The sequence below is a fragment of the Lathyrus oleraceus genome, chromosome 7 (genome assembly GCF_024323335.1).
Source record: "Lathyrus oleraceus cultivar Zhongwan6 chromosome 7, CAAS_Psat_ZW6_1.0, whole genome shotgun sequence".
NCBI classification, from domain to species: domain Eukaryota; kingdom Viridiplantae; phylum Streptophyta; class Magnoliopsida; order Fabales; family Fabaceae; genus Lathyrus; species Lathyrus oleraceus.
In genome coordinates, this window is record NC_066585.1 from 362,692,110 (window position 1) to 362,716,807 (window position 24,698).

The 24,698-nt window shown below is 37.8% G+C and overlaps 1 non-coding gene across 1 annotated transcript; it reads right to left on the reverse strand.

Annotated features, from left to right (window-relative positions):
• Positions 1-24,037: 24,037 nt before the first annotated feature.
• On the reverse strand, positions 24,038-24,144 carry LOC127108867 (small nucleolar RNA R71). Its single transcript, XR_007796369.1, has one exon. It is a non-coding gene; the product is annotated as a small nucleolar RNA R71 (small nucleolar RNA).
• Positions 24,145-24,698: the final 554 nt, after the last annotated feature.

Genomic DNA, 24,698 nt, shown 5'->3' on the forward strand with positions numbered 1-24,698 from the left:
CCAAATGACTGAGCGAACATGTGTCCCCTTTGTACTTTTCAAAGTCAGGCACTTTGAACTTCACTAGAATCTTCACATTCGGCACCAGACACAATTCAACATCATTCTTTCCAAATGACTGAGCGGACATGTGTTCCCTTTGATCTTTTATTTCATCCATTTTCTCATATTCATCCGGGCCCTCAGACGGCTCGGAATGATAAATGGTGTCTTCCGCACGAGGCAAGGTATGCACAACAGGTAGTGGCACAAACATGATCGGGCTAGATGCCGGCATAGAAGCAAATGTAGGAGTAAAGCCTTCAGGCACAAAGTTCGGAGGCATTCCCCACGGGAATCCGGCAGGCATGGCAGGTGCGAAATGAGCGACAGTTGCGGGAACAGTAGAGGTAGCTACCTCTGAAATAACAGTCCTCTGAGGAGGAGGAGTTGCAGGTGTTGAAGAAGAATGGCTTTATGCCGCTAGAACTGACTCCATCATGGAAGTCAAGCGGGCGATCTCCTCTTTCATATTTATATTCTCTTGATCGAGATATTCCATAATTCTGGAGTGATTGGCGCGAGTATTGTACCGATGAGTCAGCTTGGCTGAAGCACAAAAGAAACACCAATGAGACATCTGGCAAAAGAGAAACTTGCTTATGCAAATGATGCATGAAATGCAATGCTTGATTATTTTTATTTTCAAGGAACTTACTATATTATTTGCAAATATATATATATATATATATATATATATATATATATATATATATATATATATATATATATATATATATATATATATATATATATATATATATATATATATATATATATATATATATATACACACACACACATATTTAACAATAATTCCAACAATTTGATATGACCATAAAAATCCCTTTTATTTATATAATTGGAAGGATTAAACTGAGTACAATTTCAGAAACCAAATGAAAAATACAAGAGAAAAGGAGACTAGTCATCCTAAGGATTCCTAACAACAATGTCAGAAGATCTGGCTGTAGGCGCATACTTCCTTCGAATGCGTCGGATCTCGGTCTCAAAAGAAGCCTTCATTTAAGTCTTCTCGAGGACAAGCTGATCAACAATCTTCTTCCAATCAACAGAAGGATGAGGCATTCTAGAAAATGAAACCTCCGGCTCTCTCTGTCTCTTTGTCACTCGGTCTTCAAGTAGCTCAATAAATGCATCTTTGTCCTTAGACTCAAGTTGTAACTCCTCATGCTTCTTTCTCAAAGCATGGAACCGCTCTTCCCACATATCTTTCTCTCATTTCATCTTGGCGAGTGCTTCTTCCAACTCCTTTATATCTTGGTTAGGGAGAGTTAATGGCTTAACCACAACCATAGATATAGGTCTTTCACAAGGATAAGGCATCTTCAATTCCAAAGCTCTCTTCTTCACCCATAGAGTGTAAGCTTCCAAAGCTACACAATTGCGCGGAGCCAAGCATGCACAATCTTCTGCTTCAAATGTTAGGGATCTTTACTCTCTTGATAGAAAAGACCTTCTAACAACATGTTATTAGGTTTATCTCTCAAGGGGAACCTAAGTTGACGACGAGCCAAAGCTGGGTTGTAGTTAATTCCTCCTTGTGTACCAATGAGAGGCACATTAGAGAATTCACCACAACTATCAATAATCTCCAAACTGCTCAAAGAAGGATCATACCAAACTATATCATCATTAGTGAGAGACATAAGTCTCTGAGACCATCGTAGACATTGTTTGTTCTCCACAAAAGCAGGTGTCTGAGGCAAGTGCGAAATAAACCACTTGTATAGAAGAGGAATGCAACAGACAATCGTTCCACCACCTTTAGAATTTCTTAGATGCAAAGAGAAATACATATCACCCAACAAAGTAGGCACATGATTATCAATCAAGAAAATTCTAATGGCGTTAACATCAACAAAACCGTCAATGCTAGGGAACAAAGCTAATCCATAGATGAGCAACACAAAGATAGCTTCAAAAGCGTCCACACTAACGGCTTAAGCAAAAGCAGTAGATTCCTTGATGATGAAATTAGAAGGGAACCCAAACAATCCTCCTTTCTTCACCCAATGAGCCTCTATCTCAGACTTCTTCAAGTGAAGAGCTTCAGCTATAAAATAATATCTGGGAATCTCTTCCAATCCACTAAAAGGAACTTTGTTAGAAACAGGTATTCCCAAAAGATGGGCATACTCCTATAACGTAGGCACAAGCTAATAATCAGGAAAAGTGAAGTAATGGTATAGAGGATCATAAAACTGCACTAACACGCTCAAAAGTCCTTCAACCACATCAGCAGACAAGATAGACAAAAGCTTCCCATGGCATTGTTTGAAGTCCAAGGGATCTAATACAAAAGATGCTAACTTCCTTAACTCTTTCAAGTCCAGACATTTGAAACTGTACTTCTTAGTGTTCCTTCGTCCACAATCCATGGTCTTAATTTTTTTGCAAATAACACCTCAGTTCCTTGAAATTTTCGCGTGATGAATGTTATGATGTGAATGAATGCAGGAATGCAAAAATCAAAAATAAGGGATCACATGCAAGGCAAAAAAAATAAATGTCAAGGGATGAATCAAGTCATTGTCAAGATCAATCATCCATTTTGGTGGATTATGGTTTACACCTTATTAACACCCAAGTTCCATTGATATTGACAAGACTTGATTGGATCAACCAAGAATCAAGGGTTTGTTGTAAGTCACGAGCATGGAGTCTGGGTAAGAACCATCCCAAAGGAGTGAACTAAAGATAAAAACTTGTAGATCGTGTTCTAAAAAGTTCCCAGAGTCTTAATTCCTTCTATCGGATAATACAGGTTAGGATGACTGACTCATCAACCCATAATATTCTCAAGAGAAACTCGTCTGAGTGTTGTATCGTGTAACAACTGTTATCAAGTCTACACTTGAAGAGCCTCCGCACTACGTCCTAAATAGGCCAAGAGGGGGTAAATGTTCTACGGTCCTCATCTTCTCAGACCCCAAATTAGAGATAGTAATTCCTAACCACAAATACTTGTGTGACATTTCCAAATCCAAAAGGGTCTCCACTGAGCATATGGGTCTCAATCCAACTTGTTAGGGACTACTCCACACAAGTCGAACATGACTATACCATCCTCCTATCTTAATTGCACTCAAGTTCGAGTTAGAACTTATCTCACCACTCAGAGATCACTAAGCACAACAAGCAGATTATATCATGTTGGGTCTAGGTGTTGGCAACAATTTTGGTAAAACCTAGAGTGGTCACAAGATATCACATGTGTTGTCTTAACATAAGATAACTTGTACCTGCTGGATGTTTAAAATGTGATTATGCAGGATTTTACTGAGATGTCAGACCCGATGTCATGACATCTGTATACAAAACATTCAGTCTGAATGTTATGTATTATGTGATTACGTTTTTAATGGCAATCTGTGTATGATTGATGAGTTAATTGAACACGCTATCAATCAGTAATTACAACGAGATTAACTTATTTTCCAAAGAGATCTAATCAACTGTCATGAGAAGATATGAATGGAAAATAGTTTTAGGGTTTTATGATGTCGAAGCCCAGCCAAATGCTTCTATAAAAAGGACATGGAAAACCTGATTTGATACACAACAAATAACGAACAAAATATTGAGAGAGAATAACGGTTTAAGTCTTGTGTGGTCGTGTGAATTGTAAGCCATTCAATTCATCCATAGATGATTGATTTGGTCTGATTTTTGAGTTGTAATTTGTCACTCAAAGCTTTTAAGCATGAGTGTGTGTCTACTTGATTGAAGCTGTTAAGTAAGATCAAGTGTGTGTCTTTGAAGAGTGTCTTCTTTTCAATGTAATTCTTGTTTAATATCACTGTTGTGATTGAGGGGGAGTGAGTGGGATCTCATATCTAAGAGTTTTTAGCTAGAAGTCATACGGGTAGAGATTAGGTGAAAAAGACTGTAACTTGTGTTGTTTACCGAGAGTCTTTGAACTGATTCTATTTTAGTGGATTTCCTTCCTGACTTGGTAGCCCCCAGATGTAGGTGAGTTTGCACTGAACTGGGTTAACAATTGCTTGTGTCTCTTGCATTACTGTTCTCTATCTTTTATCCTGTTTGTATTGTTCAGATATTAGTGTCATGACATTACCTTCGACATCTCATATCTGATACCAGTATTTCAATTGGTATCAGAGCAGGCATCTTGCTCTGGTTCTGGGTGAGATCTAGGGACGTTACTTTCTGGTACTATGGAGAGAGATGGAGGATCTGTTCACATACCACCTATTATGGATGGATCCAACTATGACTAATAGAAACCTCGAATGGTAGCCTTCCTAAAATCTCTGGATAATAAGGCTTGGAAGACTATGTTAACAGGCTGGGAACATCCAATTATCACTAAGGATGGAGAAACCACTACTGATAAGAAGGCTGAAGAAAAATGGACCAAGGAGGAGGATGATTTAGCCCTTGGGAACTCTAAAGCATTGAATGCTATATTAAATTGAGTATATAAAAATATCTTCAGATTGGTAAACAATTGTGAGGTGGCTAAAGATGCTTGGGACATTCTCAAAACCACTCATGAAGGCACCTCTAGAGTGAAGATGTCTAGTCTGCAGCTGCTCACTACCAAGTTTAAAAATTTAAGGATGAAAGAAGATGAAAATATTCATGAATTTCATATGAATATCCTTGAAATTGCTAATGCCTCAGGAACCCTGGGTGAGAAGATGTCAGATGAAAAATTAGTGAGGAAAATACTCAGGTCACTCCCTAAGAGATTTGCCATGAAAGTGACAGCCATAGAAGAATCTCAAGACATTTCCAATATGAGAGTTGATGAGCTAATTGGATCCCTTCAAACATTTGAGATGGAAATGCGTGATGGATCTGAAAAGAAAGTCAAAAGCATAGCCTTCATGTCAAACACTGAAGAAAAAGAGGAGGAAAGTGGTCAAGATATTGATGAAGATCTGGGTAATGATGTAGCAATGCTGGGAAGAGAGTTCAACAGACTTCTGAAAAAGATGGATGTAAGATCTAAGGCTAATGTCAAGAACATCTCATCTGACATCAGTAAATCCAACAATGCTGGAAGAAGAACAAGGTCAGATGAAAAGCCCAAAGAAGGAAAAGGAGTTTAGTGCCATGAATGTGATGGTTATGGACACATTAAAACTGAATGAAAGTGAAACAGAAGAGTCTGCAAATCTTGTGACTGCCTTGACTGGAAGATGGGGTTCTGATGAAGACTCAAGTGATGATGAAGTAACCTTTGAAGAGTTGGCCACTACCTATAAAAAGTTGTGTCACAGAAGTGCAGAAGTGTGTCAACAAGTTGAAAGCTAGAAGAAAGTGATAGGACAACTGGAGAATGAAAAGGAAGAACATGTGGAAACCATCTCCAAGTTGAAGACTGAAGCTATATTCTTGAATTTAAACTGGATGAGATGACCAAGTACGTAAGAATGCTAAACAATGGATCTGACACCTTAGACAAAATTCTCCAGACTGGACAAATAATATGAGACAAATCTGGCATTGGGTTCAATGAATCTAAGCTTGGGTGCAGTTACACTGGTGGAAAACCTAAATCCAAACCTAAGTGCATCCATATTGATAGCAAACCTGAGATGTCACGTCATATGTCATAACATCATAAAGGAAGATAGCAGAAAGGGAAACACCAAAAATGGAGATGTCATTACTATGGAAAATTTAGCCACATAAAGCCTTTCTGCTATAAGCTGTATGGTTATCCTAATCCTACTCATCATCAACCTAGACCCAAACATCACAGACTTGTCAACAAAAAACAATGGGTTTCTAGGACTAATGTTACAAGTCTGATAGCTCACACTTCCTTCAGAGTTTCAGCCAAAGAAGATTGGTATTTTGACAGTGGGTGCTCCAGACACATGATTGGAAACAAAAACCTGCTAACTGGCCTTCATCCTCATGCCACAAGCTATGTAACCTTTTGTGATGGAGTAAAGGGTGAAATCAAGGGGATTGGTAAGCTTGATTTCCCTGGAATTCCTGACCTTAACAACTTCCTACTTGTTAAGGGATTGACTGCAAATCTAATAAGCATCAGTCAACTGTGTGACCAAGGTCTAAATGTAAACTTCACTAAAACTGAATGTCTGATTACTAACAAAGAAAATGAAGTGATCATGAAAGGAGTTAGGTCTAAAGACAACTGTTACATGTGGAGTTCTCAAGAAACTGGTTATTCTTCAATGTGTACTTTATCCAAAGTAGAAGAAGTGAAGATATGGCATCAAAGATTGGGCCATCTGCATCTTAAAGGTATGAAGAGGATTATATTTGTTGAAGCTGTTAGAGGAATTCCCAACTTGAAGATTGATGAAGGAAAAGTCTGTGGAGAATGTCAGATTGGAAAACAGACAAGGATGTCACACCAGAAGCTCAAACATGACACTACTTCCAAAGTTCTGAAACTCCTCCATATGGATTTGATGGGACCCATGCAGGTGGAAAGCCTTGGTGGGAAGAAGTATGCATATGTAGTGGTGGATGACTTCTCCAGATACACCTGGATCAATTTTATAAGAGAAAAATCTGATGTTTTTGAAGTATTCAAAGATCTTTGTCTAAAACTTCAAAGAGAAAAGGAAAGTCCAGTTATCACAATTAGAAGTGATCATGGGAAGGAATTTAAGAACAACAAATTTGCTGAATTTTGTTCTTCAGAAGGAATTCATCATGAGTTCTCATCTCCCATTACTCCCCAGCAAAATGGTGTGGTGGAAAGGAAAAATAGAACCCTTCAAGAATCAGCCAAAGCTATGATTCATGCCAAAAAATTGCCCTACCACTTTTGGGTTGAAGCCATGAACACAGCCTGCTATATCCACAACAGAGTGACCTTGAAGAAAGGGACTCCTACAACTTTATATGAAGTATGGGAACTGGTTCCTAGACCTAAAGGAATAAATGTCATAGGTACAAAGTGGGTGTATAAGAATAAATCTGATGAACAATGGGTGGTTACTAAGAACAAAGCAAGATTAGTAGCACAAGGATATACTCAAGTTGAAGGAGTGGATTTTGATTAAACATTTGCTCTTGTAGCTCGCCTTGAATCCATTAGACTATTACTTGGAGTGGCATGTATTCTTAAGTTCAAACTGTTCCAAATGGATGTAAAAAGTTCCTTCTTAAATGGCTACTTAAATGAGGAAGTATATGTTGAACAACCTAAAGGGTTCACAGATCCAAACCTTCCAAAGCATGTGTACAGATTGAAGAAAGCCCTCTATGGTTTGAAACAAGCTCCTAGGGGAGGTATGAGAGACTCACAGTGTTCCTCACTAACAATGGATACAGGAAAGGATGTATTGACAAGACCTTATTTGTGAAGAATGAAGGAGGAAAACTCATGGTGGCACAAATATATGTAGATGATATTGTGTTTGGTGGGATGTCATATCAGATGGTCAAACATTTTGTTAGACAAATGCAGTCTGAGTTTAAGATGAGCCTTGTTGGAGAGCTGACCTATTTACTTGGGCTACAAGTCAAGCAGATGGAAGATTCTATCTTTCTATCTCAAAGCAAATTTTCCAAGAACATTGTTAAGAAGTTTGGAATGGAGAATGCAAGTCATAAAAGGACACCTGCTCCTACACATTTGAAAGTCTCCAAAGATGAAAATGGTGTTAGTGTAGATCAAAGTTTGTACAGAAGCATGATAGGAAGTCTGCTATATCTCACAGCAAGCAGACCTGCCATTGTCTTTGTTGTAGGTGTTTGTGCTAGATATCAAGCTGAACCAAAAGTCAGTCACATAAACCAAGTGAAGAGGATACTGAAATATGTCAATGGCACCAGTGACTATGGAATTTTATACACTCATAGTTCTGGATCCATGCTAATTGGATACTGTGATGCTGACTGGGTTGGAAATGCTGATGATAGGAAAAGAACATCAGGAGGATGTTTCTTCTTGGGGAATAACTTGATATCATGGTTTAGCAAGAAACAAAATTGTGTGTCCCTATCCACTGTTGAAGCTGAATACATAGCAGCTGGAAGTAGTTGTTCTCAACTGGTTTGGATGAAACAAATGTTGACTGAATACAATGTCACACAAGATGTCATAACATTGTACCGTGACAACCTGAGTGCTATAAATATTTCTAAGAATCCTATTCAGCACAGCAGGACAAAGCACATTGATATTTGTCATCACTTCATTAGAGAACTTGTGGAAGAGAAAATCATAGCACTGGAGCATGTTACTACTGAAATGCAATTAGCTGACATGTTTACAAAGCCTTTGGATGCTAATCAGTTTGAATGTTTAAGAGGGAAATTGGGGATTTGTATTCATGAGAATTTATAGCAATTAATTTGGAGTGGAAAAGGTAATAAAAATATTGTCTGCCCACTTAAAAGAAAGTGCCCCATTTATGGTAAATCATTACCTAGTATTGGAACTACCATCTATACCACTTTCACATGCTACCTCAACACAACCACTTCCATCTTCATCAAACTGTATCGACCATCTCTGCTAGGGCAACAAAAATATTTTCACAAGTTCAACAAAATGTCACAACATCCGTCATCTTCTGGTTCAAAACCCACTCACAAAGCAAGAACTACCTCCATGGACTTTCTGGATGAAGATGTTTTGGAAGTTATTCCTCTTTCAGTAATCCCAGGTGACGCCCCTGGTCCATCTTCCACTACAGGAAACAATCAAGGTAACAGTTCTGACAACCCTCCTCCTAAGGATGACATGCATTATACAGATCGTGTCATTAGGAATCTGGTCACAAGGATCCTAAATGAAGGACACTCAGTCAAGGGAGTTTCGACTCCTCTGTCTAGAAAGGACCCCTCACCTGAGGTGGGACCTCAAAATGAGAAAGATGATGATTCATCTAGGTCAGAGAAAGATATTGCTGCTAAGGGACTGTGTTCTCTAGGTAAAACCTTGCCTAGTAAGAAACCTGTAGATGCTTCTCAATCTAAGAAGCATGACTCTGCTGAAAAAGTGATTGATTTGGAGGAAGAGAGCTTAGATGAGGAATATGACACCTTGCTACATCACTTGAATCCAAGGGTTGCAAAGAGAATGAAGACCGGGAAAGGGAGGTCTGTGGCTGAGATGATGACAACCAGAACTAGTAAGAAGGCTGCTGCTGTAGGTCCTTCAAAATCATGGAGTAAAGTAGAGGTCAAGAAGAGAAAGGTCAGAGAAAGTTCTGATTCTGAGGATGATGATGAAGACGATGTCCCAGACATCTCTCCTCTTAAAAAGCAGGCTGTTAGAAAATCTCCTGCTAAGGTTGCAGCTATGCATTTGGACAACATTTCCTTCCATCTGGAAGATGGTGTAGCCAAGTGGAAATTTGTTATACAGAGGAGAGTTGATGTGGAGAGGGAACTAGGGAAAGATGTTGTGGAAGTGAAGGAGGTTATGGAATTGATCAAGTCTGCAGGTTTAATGAAAATAGTGAGTGCATTACCCCAATGTTTTGAAGGTCTAGTGAAGGAGTTTATGGTGAACATCCCGGAGGATATTGCTGACAAGAACAGCAAAGAGTTTTGCAAAGTATTTGTTAGAGGAAGGTGTGTAAGGTTCTCCCCAACTATAATCAATAAGTTCCTAGGAAGAGGAACAGAAGGAGATGTTGAGTTAGAGGTCATAGACAATGAAGTCTGTAGGACAATCACTGCTGGTCAAGTCAAGGAATGGCCAAGCAAAAAGCATCTCTCGGCTGGCAAATTAACTGTAAAGTATGCTATCTTGCATAAGATAGGATCAACCAACTGGGTACCAACAAACCACATCTCAATAATCTCCAATGCTCTTGGAAGGATAATATATGTTATTGGAACCAGGCTCAACTTTGATTATGGAAGGTTCATGTTTGAACAAATTGTTAGACATGCTTCCACTAGTGATATCCCCAGTAGAAGGAAGCCTTCATTGTCAATTCATTACAAGTTATTTAAAGGCAGTCATGTCAATGACATTGTCATGACATCTGCAATGAAGAAGCAGGCCTCTCAAGGTGGCCTGATAGCTGAATTGAAAGAAACCTGTAAGGAGTTGGAAACTGGGATTAGGGTGGCTAAGGCTAGGAAAGAGGCTTTAGAGGTTCTAATTAGTAGCTTGGAGCAAGGAGAGATGGATAATGTTGGTGAAGCCAAGGAAGCAGATGCCCACACCTCAAGTGAGAGGTCTGATTCTCAAGACAAATCTAGTGGCAGTTCTGGATCGGAAGGTGATGAAGATGCTACCTCCTCAGACTGAGTTATGGTGATGACGGTCCCCCCCTGTTATGATGAGATGTGTGTTCTGGATGCTTGGATGCTTGGATGCTTTGATGTTTTCTGTTTGATGTTTGTAGTTTTTTTAAGTAGTCTTTTTTGATGCCATGATGTAATTTTTGGGCTCTTAATGAGTTCTCTGGATTTCTGATTATCTCAGCTATTGTACCTGTGTATAATTATGGTTTTGTACCACCTGACTTTTTGTTTTAACATTTTATATGTTATAACATCCTTTGTGACATTCTCTGCTGGACTGATTGACATTTATTTTGTCTAATTGGTCACTTTGGTCTATTTTGACTAAAAAGGGGGAGAAGTTAATATGTGGAGAGTTGCAGTTAATGTGTGATATGGAGAGCTGCAGTTATTATGTGCTGAAGTAGCTAGGCTAAACAGATGTCAGCTGATGTTGAACAAAATAATATTATGTACAGGTGTTGATGTTGAAGGAGATGTCAGAGTGTGATTATGAATGTTACATGTGTTGTTGTTGTTGAAGGAGATGTCTGTGTTGAACAGACTTAGGGGGAGAAGAAGCACCTATGTGTTTATTATGTGTTTATTACTAGTTGCCATTATAGCTAGTAATTGTGTGGTTATTGCTTCTGCTGCTGCTTAACTACTGATATGTTTTTTCTTGTGAACAAATGGACTGATATATGTTTTAGCCTAAATTTGCCAAAGGGGGAGTTTGTTGGTTCTAGGTGTTAGCAGCAATTTTGGTAAAACCTAGAGTGTTCACAAGATGTCACATGTGTTGTCTTAACATAAGACAACTTGTACCTGCTGGATGTTTAACATGTGATTATGCAGGATTTTACTGAGATGTCAGACCCGATGTCATGACATCTGTATACAGAACATTCAGTCTGAATGTTATGAATTATGTGATTGCATTTTTAATGGCAATCTGTGTATGATTGATGAGTTAATTGAACACACTATCAATCAATAATTACAACGAGATTAACTTATTTTCCAAAGAGATCTAATCAACTGTCATGAGAAGATATGAATGGAAAATAGTTTTAGGGTTTTATGATGTCCAAGCCCAGCCAAATGCTTCTATAAAAAGGACATGGAAAACCTAATTTGATACACAAGAAATAACGAACGAAATATTGAGAGAGAATAAGGGTTTAAGTCTTGTGTGGTCGTGTGAATTGTAAGCCATTCAATTCATCCATAGATGATTGAATTGGTCTGATTTTTGAGTTGTAATTTGTCACTCAAAGCTTTTAAGCATGAGTGTGTGTCTACTTGATTGAAGCTGTTAAGTAAGATCAAGTGTGTGTCTTTGAAGAGTGTCTTCTTTTCAATGTAATTCTTGTTTAATATCACTGTTGTGATTGAGGGGGAGTGAGTGGGATCTCATATCTAAGAGTTCTTAGGTAGAAGTCACACGGGTAGAGATTAGGTGAAAAAGTCTGCAACTTGTGTTGTTTACTGGGAGTCTTTGAACTGATTCTATTTTAGTGGATTTCCTTCCTAGCTTGGTAGCCCCCAGATGTAGGTGAGTTTGCACCGAACTGGGTTAACAATTGCTTGTGTCTCTTGCATTACTGTTCTCTATCTTTTATCATGTTTGTATTATTCAGATGTTTGTGTCGTGACATTACCTTCGACATCTCATATCTGATACCAGAATTTCATATCACACAAACAAATATACATACATCAAATATACAATTATAATCACACAAAAAAGTAGGATAAACCCACTGGAGACTACTCCCCAGAAGAGTCGACACTTAATTTCTGTAGCGGTAAATTCATGATCATTAAGCTATGGATAAGCAAGACATCAAATAACAAGAGTCACCACTGTGCTTTTATTGTTTCCAAGGGAAAAGGTAAAAGTACGAACAAAATCCAAAAATAAGAAGTTTTCAAATCAAAACTATTAAAATTCCAGAGATTACAGGTAAGGGGGTTGGTTACACAGAGGGAAAGTGTTAGCACCCAAAGTGTCCTAGGTACTCCTAGGGAGCCTTTTTTTATATGCGTATGTATTTTTGTACAAATGGTGTTTGCAAGCAAATAGAATGGGGGGATGAGAAAAGAATTCATTAATCATATTTTTGTGTTTGAGAAGACCTTCGGATTTGTGCCTATGTACCAACATAAAAATGAGGGATCAAAACCTCGTAGTTCGTGGTATAAATTTCAAAGTGGATGTATTGCTTTTTAACAAAAATTTAAGTTTGAAAGGCACAAAGGCCTAAAACTGGTTTGAATGGGTTAATTATTTTTGGCTTTCTGAAAATTTTAAGTCAAGTATAGTTAAGTATATTTACAAATTTGATTGAGAAAAGAAGTTGGAAAATGCAATGGCATAAGGCCAAAGTTCCTAATTTGCAATATGGTATAAGTTTAGAAAACAAGCACAAGCAAAGAAGATTTTCAAAACAAGAGGGAGAGATTTTGAAATTAAAGAAATGGGGAGGAGATGAAGGGACTAATCCTAAACATAAATTTAATTGTTGAGAGTTGAAAAGATCTTACCAATGGGCCGCAATCCAATAGACAAGAGTGTCATATAGAAACCCAAATTCCCTTGGACATTAGAATCAAGCAACAAACAATGCACACTATATCAACTTTAAGAGAAAGGCATCAAATAAAGATAGCCACATTCAAGCTTAAAAACTCCATGATCTTGTTCAAATTTGCCCATGTAGTAGATGAATTCCATAATGCCACAAGTCACAGGTTCAAAATAACAACTTCACAATGATCATGTTGCAGATGAACTCAAATGGATCTTCAATGATGTATCAGATGAGGTTTCAAATTACAAGCACTTGGTTACATGAAAGTTGACATTGGCCAAGTCCTTTGCATAGGGAGTGTTGCCTAAATTCTAAGTCCAATAGTCTCATATCAAACCAACAGTCCACACAAGGTGTTTTTTAGGGTTTTTTTTCTTATTATGTACATTAATGGTCAAAGACCACACAATCAAACACAATATATACAAACAAAATATATCACAAAATATGGTCCATCTGGACAAAGTAAAAATTACATTAACATAAACAATTAAAATGGTATGAATAATGGAATATGAATAAGGCTTAAAAAATAAAGTGCATTAAAGTAAATGACTTGAAATTAAATGTTAGTTGTTAATGAGTTAGAAGTTAGTATTGCTTTTGCTTTTATTTTTAAGTCATTCTTTGGAGAACACTCAACCCACTTATCACAAGCATGAATCCTTGAACCAAGACATCTTCCAAAGGAAGGAAAAAAGGCCAAGTTTCCACACAATACCATGAAAGAGGGGAGACTTACAATCTCACTAACTAGAATGATATGCCTTTTGTGTCAAAATTTAGCGTTATGTTAAGCAATCGTAATTAAACTTATGTAAAAGTCACAACTATTTGAAGTCGGGCGATAGAATTTTGGTGTTAATCCATGTTAGAGACATAGTATAATGAATTATGCTCATGAAACATACCACACACAAAGAGAATATGCAAAAATGGTGGCCTAATCTCATTCATAGTTATGTTGATTTTGCAATCAACTAGCCTTAGGATGTAAAGATATCATAGGTCCATGATATGAATGCATAAAGAATGGGAATGAGATGAAGAGGGGGGGAAGATAGATCAAACTCAAATTGGACAAAGGAGGACTTTTACCAAATTAAGACCATTCATTCATTTTGGGAGATAGAATGTAGATTCCATCAATCCCCTAAATCCAATGATCTTAACCTAGTAAAGTCAAATCAACCTTGACCAAGGCCCAACAACACAAGTCAAACTTACAAAATCAATCAAAATGGCTCAACATAATTATTTGGCATTTATTCAATTTAAAAATACTAAAAATAATGCATTAAATTAAATATAGTTGGTCAATTTCCTAAAACCTCATCAAAACACCAAAGAAATGGCCATGAGATTTATCATAGGTCAAACAAGGTCAAAGGACCTTGGAGAAATATTTTCAGAAATTTTGGAAACTTAAAATTATTTTTAAACAATTAAAAATAATCATAAAATCAATTAAATTATTAAAAATATTAATAATGATCCAAAGAATAATTTTAATTCAAAATATGAAAGAGGATTTTATTTAAATTTTTTTGGTGAAACTCTCATATTTTTTGGATCAATATTAAAATTAATATGAATTAATGAAAATCAAAGGAATAAAACAAAAATCAGAAAATACAAAAAAACGTGGACCACTTGATCTCCCTCATTAATTGAGGTGGCAGATCAAGTGGACACAAACACGCGTTCCATGGTGGAACTTAGGCAGCGTGCCACACAACTGGTCATCTAAACCAACGCTTGTGATTAAAACATTTTAAACAGGATCAATAGTTCAGAACCACGCCACCTCATTGCCGGAGCAAATCATCGATCGTCTTCTCAGACGACCTTAGCTGGACTGGTCGAATCATTACCATGACATAAACGAAAAAGGAGGACATGATCTGAAAGAAAAAATGGCGTAGAGCACGAATCTGGCCTCAATTTTAACTAACTCCAAATATATAGAAAGATATGAGGAGTTGATTTTTGAGGTGTGTCAACTGAGTTACTTCGATTTGACCTCAAAGCAACTTAATCTTCTTGCCTACATTGGTAGGACTTCGGACAACCAAAGATCCAAGAGAATTGATGAGAATTGAGTGAGAATCGAAGAGAAGAAAAAATCTGGAAAATACCTTCAATTCTATGCAGAACTTGATCCTTCTTGCTTCAATTCTTGTTTAATCTTGCTCCAATAGCTTGCAGAAGTGGATTAGGAATGGTAAGAAGCTTTGGATCCTGGAGTTTCTTAATCTCCAAACAGTGAGATTCAAACTCAATTTTCAAGTGAAAATTATCAGGTTTTCCTTTGAAATGTGAGGGTTTCAAGAGTGGAGGCAAAGTTGGCGCGCAAGGATCCCTTGAAATGAGCTCAGAGGGTCTCTATTTATAGCAAATTCAAGTGTTATTTGCACACTTAAAATTTCTTCCAAATTTGGCAATGTCATGTTTAGCTTGAATGGGCATGTACAGGCCCATGAAGCAATGCACTAAGGTCCAAAACCAACTAAAATAAGGTCTGAATCAAGCTTGATTGGCAAGGCAATGTGAAATGATCATTTTGAAATTTGATTTTCCCAATTGATGCAGGCATGTTAACACCATACGCAGCCCTAGCAAGCCTCATCCAAAATGAATTAATTGGGACTCTTTGGAAAGCTTAGATCAAGAGGAACAACTCTTATGTTGAACACTTTTCCATTTGGAACTTGGATCATGGTGAATTTTGAGGTGGAAGTTTGGAAATTTCAACATGTTGAAAATTTTTCTAAGTGTCAAGTCATATACTTCAATGTTACACCTTGCTAAACTCTTTCAAAGACCTTCAAAATGGTCACTAATTTGACATCATTTGGATATAGAATGAGAGAGTTATGCATTTTTGAAGTTGAGGAAAATCACTTGTTCAATGGTATTGGTCCAAAATGACCTATAATGTATCCTCATATCACATGCTCATAAAAGTTGATTTAGCTATTACTTCAAACATAAAAGTTTAAGTAGACATCTTGAATTTGATTGTGCAACTTGGAAATGTTTCATATCATAAAAAATGAGCAAGTTATGGCCTTGGGAAGTTGACTTTCAAATTAGGGTTTAGACAAAATGACCTATAATGTTTCAACACAGAAAAGGACTTTCCAAGCAAAATTAGTTCTAGATCTCAACATGAAAGTTGTTCAGAATATAATTTAGAGTAACTTTTCTCTTTGAATAATTTTCATATGATGAAAATTGTATGAGATAGAGTCTAGGGACACCCAGTTTTGATCAGATGAATTCATCTGGCCAACCCTCATCAACCAACTTGCTAACTGGCAATTCTCTTGACTTTTTAGGCTTATGGTAGATCATTAATGCATAGGATGATTAATTTTAAAGTCCTCCTTGAGAAATTTGATCAATTGGTGAAGTAGATTGTTAAAGAAGTTACTTAAGATACCTAGACAAACTAGGGTTTCCAAGGCAAACCAACTCCAAACTCTTGAAGAATGCTTGATCAAAATAATATGTAGAGATAATTGGGACTCATATATGATGCTTAGATACATTGTGTATCATTCCTTGGTTTTGCTCTTAGTCATGAGGGTCTCAAACCCTAGATGTGAACTTGATAGATCAATGGTGATCATGCCCTACCTACAAAAGAGTTAGGCAAATACAAAGACATATTTTTGGTATTTTGGTTAGTGAAATGATAATATACAAGTATGATACAATCACATGGTGCTTGGTGATCTCTCCAAAAACAAACCCAAATGAAAAAAGGGTAAGGAGGATGCCAAGGTATGATCCCAATGCTACTGCATATGATGAGATTACATGAGGGATCTTAGGGTCAAAATTGGGGTCTTACACTCACTAGTGGTCTCTTACCAACTACCCTTGTACCACTTCATTTTCTCTATGTATCATACAAGCTAGTGGAAGGGAGAAAAAGCTCAAGAGAATAAGAGGAAACAAGCTAGTAGAGAGAAGAAGGAGGAAGAAAAGCTTGGAATCCATCATCATCACTTCATCACCATATCATCTCATCATCTTCTTCAACCTCCTCTTTCATTCTTAAGGTGGGTTCTAGTTAGAACTCTAGATTTAGAAGTTAGGGTTGATGAATCTTGGAATTGATAGAAAGATAGATGATATTATGATGAGTTTCTCTATGAATCATGTGAATTTTCATTGATGTTGTCTTTATGTGTGTTCTTGCATTTATTGGATTCTTGTGATATAATGGTGTGGTTATTGTTTGGAAGTTTGTTGATGTGTTGTTATGTTCAAGTCAAGAGATTGATAGTTATAAGTGAAGCAAACATTATGCAGGTTGAATACCATTTTATGGTGCAGAGGAAATGGAGGTTTGTGTGTGAAAAAGTGGAAATGGGTTGGAACCAACCGAATGGTCCTTAGTACCAATTGATTACACAAACTTTCTGCTTTGAAAAAAAAGGAAATTTTAGCAGGACCAATCGATTGATAGGGGACTCCAATCGATTGCACAAGCTTTCTGTTTTGGAAAACTGGAAATTTTTTAGGTGCCAATCGATTGACACTGAGGATCAATCGATTGATCCTCTGCATTCTTTGAAAAACATAAATGTGAGAGGGAGCAATCGATTGGGCTTCCCCAACCAATCAATTGGCTTATACCAAAAATTTCAAAATTCATTTCTTTAATGTCTCTAAGTGAATTTCATCAACCATTAATCATTTGTGATGTTATACTTGTGTTGAATCAATGTTGAATGTGAGAATTAAATATTGAATATAGTGAGTTAACCTAGTGATTAGTATTAGGCCATAAGTTAGACTTATAGCTTAGATAACATTAGAAGGCGGCATTCATTCGTGTGATGCTTATGTGGAAGTCGTAAATGAATGGTTGCCATAGTTGAGAGTGAGACACTTTGTATGGAACATGCAATGTTATTACTTGTATGTTTGTGAATGAAGTCACCAGTGATTGATGAATCTAGTTATACTTTTTGGAACAGATCATGTATTCAGAATGTTTTGCCCTTGGTGGTGCAAATCCCTATTTGATAAGCTTAGATGAGTAAGAAATAGGGTGTGATACCAATGATTCCTGCCTCAATTGGGTTTGAGCCCCAACCATGGCGGACATGGGGGAAAGGTGGACACCTATGTGGGTTAGAGTCATACGGTGAAAGATACCCTAAGTGGGTTAGAGTCCAATACAGGTGACGGTCGCTTGAGTTGAGTTTGGAACTCATAGGGGACCCGATATCCACCGCGAAAGTCGAATCATACGAGCATGCATGAACTGGGCTTGCCTTAGACGTAGGTCCGCTCAGGGATTGATGTTTTGTGAATCTGAATAGTGATCTTATTTTGAGTTGCGAGCAGGAGCATGTTGCCATACATTGTGAGCTAGTTCCCCATCACTTAGGTCTTCATTCCCTTGTTGACTTAAGTTGGATATTGATTAGAAAACTCTATAGAGCCGAGTGGACCCATAAGGTAGGGAACCCACTAGGATTATTATCTCACCCCATGTTGTTGATTATTTTTCAGGTAGTTCTGAGCAAGCGAAGGCTGAGGACAAGATAGAGTTATGTCTTGCTTACCTGATGTTTTGGATGGCTTCTCCGCTGTGTAGATATTTTTGAGATCATTCCATAATGATCTAGCTCCTAGGTTTATTTTGGGCACTTTTGTGTATGTTTTGTGCCATGTAGTGTTTTCTTTTGGGCATGTAAATATGTACATTGTTGCCGCTAAGCGCTTATGTATTTTAGTACCAGTATTACACTATGTATAATATGTATTCTAGACATATATTATATGTGGGCGTTACAATTGGTATCAGAGCAGGTCGTATCCTCGACCTAGCCATGAGATATTATAAGTATTTTTTTCTGCCTCATATGTGGGTTGTCATTATTGTCCTTGATGTTATATTCATAGTATTAAGCTTGATCAACTTGATTTTATTTATATGACGTTCAGGATCATGGCTGACAGACGCAGAGGTCGTGGTAGACCCAGAACTCAGAATTCAGACTCTGAACCGCCAAGTGGTAGTGAAGGTTTTCAATGGCCTCAGTTTGTGCAACAGATGCAGCAGCAACATAACCAATTCATGCATCAGATGATGCAACAGTTGAATAGTGGTCTTCATCCTCAAGGGGTTCCACAAGAAGCTATAGGTGGTAGTTTCTGAGATTTCTTTCGCATGAATCCTCTTGAGTTCCATGGTGGATTAAATCATGCGAAGGCTCATGAGTGGGTAACCAGCATGGAAAGGATTTTTTAGATAGTGCGTTGTAGTGAAGAGAATAAAGTCGTGTTTGCTTCTCACATGATGAAGGGTCCCGCCGTGAGGTGGTGGGAGAGTGCTTCGAATCTTATGACCAATCAAGGGGTACCTAGGGATTAGGAGTATTTTAAGACTACTTTTCTAGATAAGTATTTTCCTAGCTCTTTGAGAACTCAGAAAGAATTTGAGTTTCAACAGCTTAAACAGGGTACTATGACAGTAGCTGTGTATGTTGAGAATTTCAAATATATGGCTGCTTATTCTAGACAGGCCGAGTATGCACCAGATGAGAAGTGGAAGATCGATCAATTCCTTTTTGGTCTAAGAGGTGAAATGTCTCATAGTGTTTCTCAAAGAGAATTCACTACTTATGCTGAATTGTTCAGGCAATGTTATGTGGCTGAGAACAGTTTGAAGAAAGTTCAAGAAGAAAGGGATCAGTATAGGAGTGGACAGAAGGACCAAGGGAGGCCAGGTAACCAGTTTAGGCCTAGACCTCAAGCTTTCAAGGGAAAATAAGTGCAACATGTAACCATCCTCCGCAATGTCAAGTATGTAAGAGGTCTCATTTTGGAAGATGTGTCAGAAGTGGAATTAAGTGTTTTACTTGTCAGAGGGAGGGACACATGGCTAGGGATTACCCTCTAAATAAGAATCAGATGCAAGGAAGGAGCACTAGTCGAGTTTATACCTTAGATGCAAGGAAGGCTAAATGAAATAATGCCTTGATTGCTGGTATGTGTCTCGTCAATGATCATCCTTGTTTTATATTGTTTGATTATGGGGAAACATACTCTTTTGTATCAATTCAGTGTATGAAGCGTCTTGGCTTGCAAGCTATTCCCTTGTCTCCTCTATGATGGTTACTACCTCCGTGGGTGATGTGGTTGAGACACCGTTAATTTGTGAGAATTGTTCGCTCTCGGTGAATGGTAGAATTTTCTAGATTGATCTTATTTGTTTACCATTTAAGAAGGTTGGTGTGGTTTTGGGGATGGATTGGCTTTCCACTAATTCGGTGTTTATTGGATGTGAAGAGAAGTTGATTATCATTCCATCTAGTGAAGCTACTCCAAGGGATGTATTATTTTTCCTTTTATAGTAATAATGGGGAGATTCCCCGAATGTCGATCTCAAGGACTGCACGTTAATATTGAGTTTAAATTATCATTCAATTAAACAAAAATTATTAATTTGGTTTTTGAGTGTAAAAATAATAATAAAAGTAAAGGTAAAGAAATATGAAAATAAGGGTTTATAGAGAAAAAGGAACAATGCTAGGGAAGGTGTATGATTTATCCTTGTAACAACTCTGAGTTACTATTGCATCAACAAATATCAATTACTATCAGTTCTCAAGGGTATTTTCTCCCAAGTCCTTGGTGAGAAAACCTTTAATCAATCTACCCTAATTCCTATGTCCATATCCAATTAGGGTGAAGCTAAGTTGTATAATATCAAGAATGCTCTGGTTCATACAGGGTATCCCTAGTCCTAGGTGATATCTATTGTAGAGTAACCTTATGAAAACCTTATCAATGGCGGTCCATCCTAATTGATAACCACAAATCAATCTCAATTGGTCCGAAAGAGAAAGCAATAAACACATCAGAAGGTTACCGTAAAAACAATATTATAAATGCAAATGTAAACTCAAATTCATTACAATTCTAAATCAGGGACACCCCCTAGCATTGGGGGGTTTAGCTACTCATATTGTTCAAAACAATTGCAACATAAAAATTACACATTACAAGTAATTGGATGACTTTGATCTTCAATCGCTCCCGCTCATGAATATTTTCAGCTCTCCAAATGCCTTGATCTCTGTAATACTTGATTGCTTCACAATATTGTGCTTTGCTGTAATCCAATATGCTTTTTCCTTTGGCAAAAGACCTCTTTTTATAGTGAAAATTCCCAGCAGCAGTTGGACAGGTCCAAAGATGTCTCTAAAAAGCCCGAAGAATGAAAAGCCCGAGAAAACTGGAAATTTTGGGCTTGGGCTAACACGGCCCATTTCAGCTGACACGGGTGGTCGTGTCAGCCTACTGTTTAAGCTGACACACCCATGGCAGGGGTGACACGGTTGAGGTTTCTGCCTGACACGGCCCGTGTTAGCTGACACAGGTGACCGTGTCAGGCTACTGTTTTCTTCACTTGCTTCCCTTGTCCTGGCACGGCCCGTGTCAGGTGACACGGCCCGTGTCAGGTGACACGGGTGGCCGTGTCAGGCCTCCTGTATCGGGGTTTTCTGCTCCTTTGTGTGCCGGAATCTCGCACTGTCTTAATCTGAGTTCTCTGGTTCTTCTACTTGGATCTGTCGGACAAAAACACAGCTATCCCACGCATAAAATCAAGATAATAAAAGGTAAAATATAACAAAGATAAAAAACGTGTAAATAAAATAACAGAAATAAAACTAACTCGAAATGTACCATAAACGCTTGCACAATGCGTCAAATGTGTCTGTTTTGCGTCGGATCAGTAATGAAAACTCAATGTAAATGGTGACTGATCACAACCCCAAACTTAGCTCATTGCTTGTTGATCACACTAAAATTTACGTATTTTTTACTCTGATTTCACATGCATTCTAGTTGTTTTATTATCATTTTATTATGTTATTGCTATGTTTTTCTTTGTTTACAGGTTTTTACTTTAATCGGAGCCCTGATCGAGAAAAGGAGTGAAAAGGGCTAAAAACCCTAAAATTCAGCATTTTGTGCTTATGGCCTACCCCATGGCGGGCGCCACAGACCAAGCCATGACGTGTCCAAGTCCAACTTCCTCAACTCCCACGTTTCCCCACTTCATCCACTAAGGCGCCCCACTTTGTGCTTGTGGCGGGCGCCATAGCCTTGTGGCGGGCGCCACAAGAAGGAAACGGTTTCCTCTATTTTCAAGTTGAAGGGCATCCAAGTCAATTCCACCTTTTTTATTTGCTTATAAATAGAAACGCGAATTCAGTTTTACAATCATCCAAACTTAGAGCAGAGGCAAACTCAGAAGCAACTTTGTTTCACTTAGACATATATTCAGTATTTTATAGTGGTAATCGCTTCGCATTGGAGTGTTACCACAATTGTGTCATCAAGTCTGTGATAGAGTCTATAATCGAGTTTGGAGCACTTTGGAAGGAAGTTAATCCTGCCGCCATTTTCTTTTCCGCATTGCAATTTACTCAGCCCTCCGATTGGAGCAGGTTTTTATTACTCGCCTTTACTTTATTTATTTCCCGCACTCGCATTTACTTTATTTATTTCCCGCACTCGCTTTAATTTATTTATTTCCCGCACTCGCTTTACTTTATTTATTTCCCGCACTCGCTTTTACTTTATTTATTTCCCGCACTCGCTTTTACTTTATTTATTTCCTGCACTCGCTTTACTTTATTTATTTCCCGCACTCGCTTTACTTTATTTATTTCCTCGCACTCGCTTTACTTTTATTTATTTCCTCGCACTCGCTTTAAATTATTTACTTTCCGCACTCGCACTACTTTTATTTATTTTAATGCACTTTTACTTTACCATGTCTAGCTAAATTGAGAAGGCTAGAATGTAAGGATCGTAATTAAACCAATAATCCATACAATTGTTCGTAGAAACACTTAAAGGGCTATTTTAACTTTCAACTTAAGTTTTCCCGCACTTCAATTCCGTTGGGTAAGATCGAAAGCCGTCCAACGTCTTTATAAACTTAATTGTTTTTAATTATTTCAAAAGCAGCGAAAGCGCTTTGTTTAGTTCATTAGGAGTTTTTAACATCAAGAAGAAAAGAGATTTTAAAACTATTTTCGGACGCGTTTATAAGTTTAGAGTCTGGTTCGTGAGAACCTCTTTTGGTTAAGAAATCCAGGTTATAATACTTTTCAACTTAGTCAAGATACTATATTTCTTAAAAATAGGTTTACTACTCTAACGCAATGCGTGCCTTTTTATAAGTGACAATAAGAGGGTTTGATTAGGGAGTACAACTCGGTTCTGAATACGCGAAAGCGACAATTCCTGTTAAATTAGTTCTTTTCAAAGTAGGAAACATTGCCCATAAGTAGTTCTATTAGCAAGTACTTGGATTATCAATTGATTACGTGAATTACATTCGACCCTGTCTTTATTAATTATATTCTATTTCAATACTTTACTTTTTATTGCACACTACAAAAACACTTACTTTGATTGCCTTTGATAAACACCATAACAACAAATAACGATAGCTTGACAATTGGTCTCTGTGGATACGATAATCTTTTATATTACTCTGACGCGTTCGTATACTTGCGAACACCACATCAAGTTTTCCAACGCATCAAGTTTTTGGCGCCGTTGCCGGGGACCAATTTCGTCAAATTTCATTTTCCTGTTGTTATATCATTTAGACTTAGGTTATTTCCCGCCGGTCGATGCGAAGAACTCGCAGCACCGGAAGTTTAAGTTTAGTATACCCTCTGGCGGAACCTAAACGTTACGCTCGCGCACGTTTATTCTTTCATAGAATTAAGAGAGCTATGGCCGAAGATCAAAACCAAAGAACTCTTAAGGACTTCGCTCAACCATCTAACGAAGAGCCTAGTTCTAGTATAGTAAACCCAATCATCCCAGCCAATAATTTTGAACTTAAACCATCTTTGTTGCAACTAGTGCAACAGAGACAATTCGCGGGTCTCGCTACCGAGAATCCAAACCAACATTTAAATATATTTCTTCAATTAGCAGATACTTTTAAAACCAACGGAGCTTCTCCTGAGGCAATACGTTTAAGATTATTTCCTTTTTCCCTCAGAGATAAAGCCCTATCATGGTTAGATTCCCTTCCACCCAATTCCATTACGACTTGGGATAACCTTAGAAGAGTTTTTCTTGCTAGATATTTTCCCCCGAGTAAGACCGCCGTTCTTCGAAACCATATAACTAGATTTACCCAAAACCAAGAAGAATCGATGTTCGAAGCTTGGGAGAGATATAAAGAGTTGTTACGAGCATGCCCGCATCATGGTTTAGAAAATTGGTTAATCATTCAAACCTTCTATAATGGACTTCATTATAACACAAAGATGACCATCGACGCTGCCGCAGGCGGTGCTTTGATGAACAAACCTTATCCTGAAACTAGTGCCCTCATCGAAGACATGGCTCAAAACCATCAATCATGGGGAGTCGAACGAGCGACAGTTGAGAAAAAGGAAGCCCAAGGAGGAGTGCATTAACTAAGCTCTATAGACATGATGCAGGCTAAAATGGACGCATTAGCCCTTAAGGTCGAGCATATGTGCATTAACCCGAATACTGTAGCCGCAGTTTCGTCGGATTGTGAGATATGTGGAACCCAAGGACACCAATCCGCAGAATGCAGTCTATTGAACGAAACCCACTCCGAGCAAGTGAACTACACCCAAGGGAACCCATACTCGAATACCTATAATCTTGGATGGAGGAATCACCCTAACTTCTCCTATAAAAACAATAACCCTATTCAAAATAATGCACCTCCGAGACCTAGTTATCAAGCCCCTAGATCAAATCAACCTATGCAACCTGTACCACCAAAGCCGA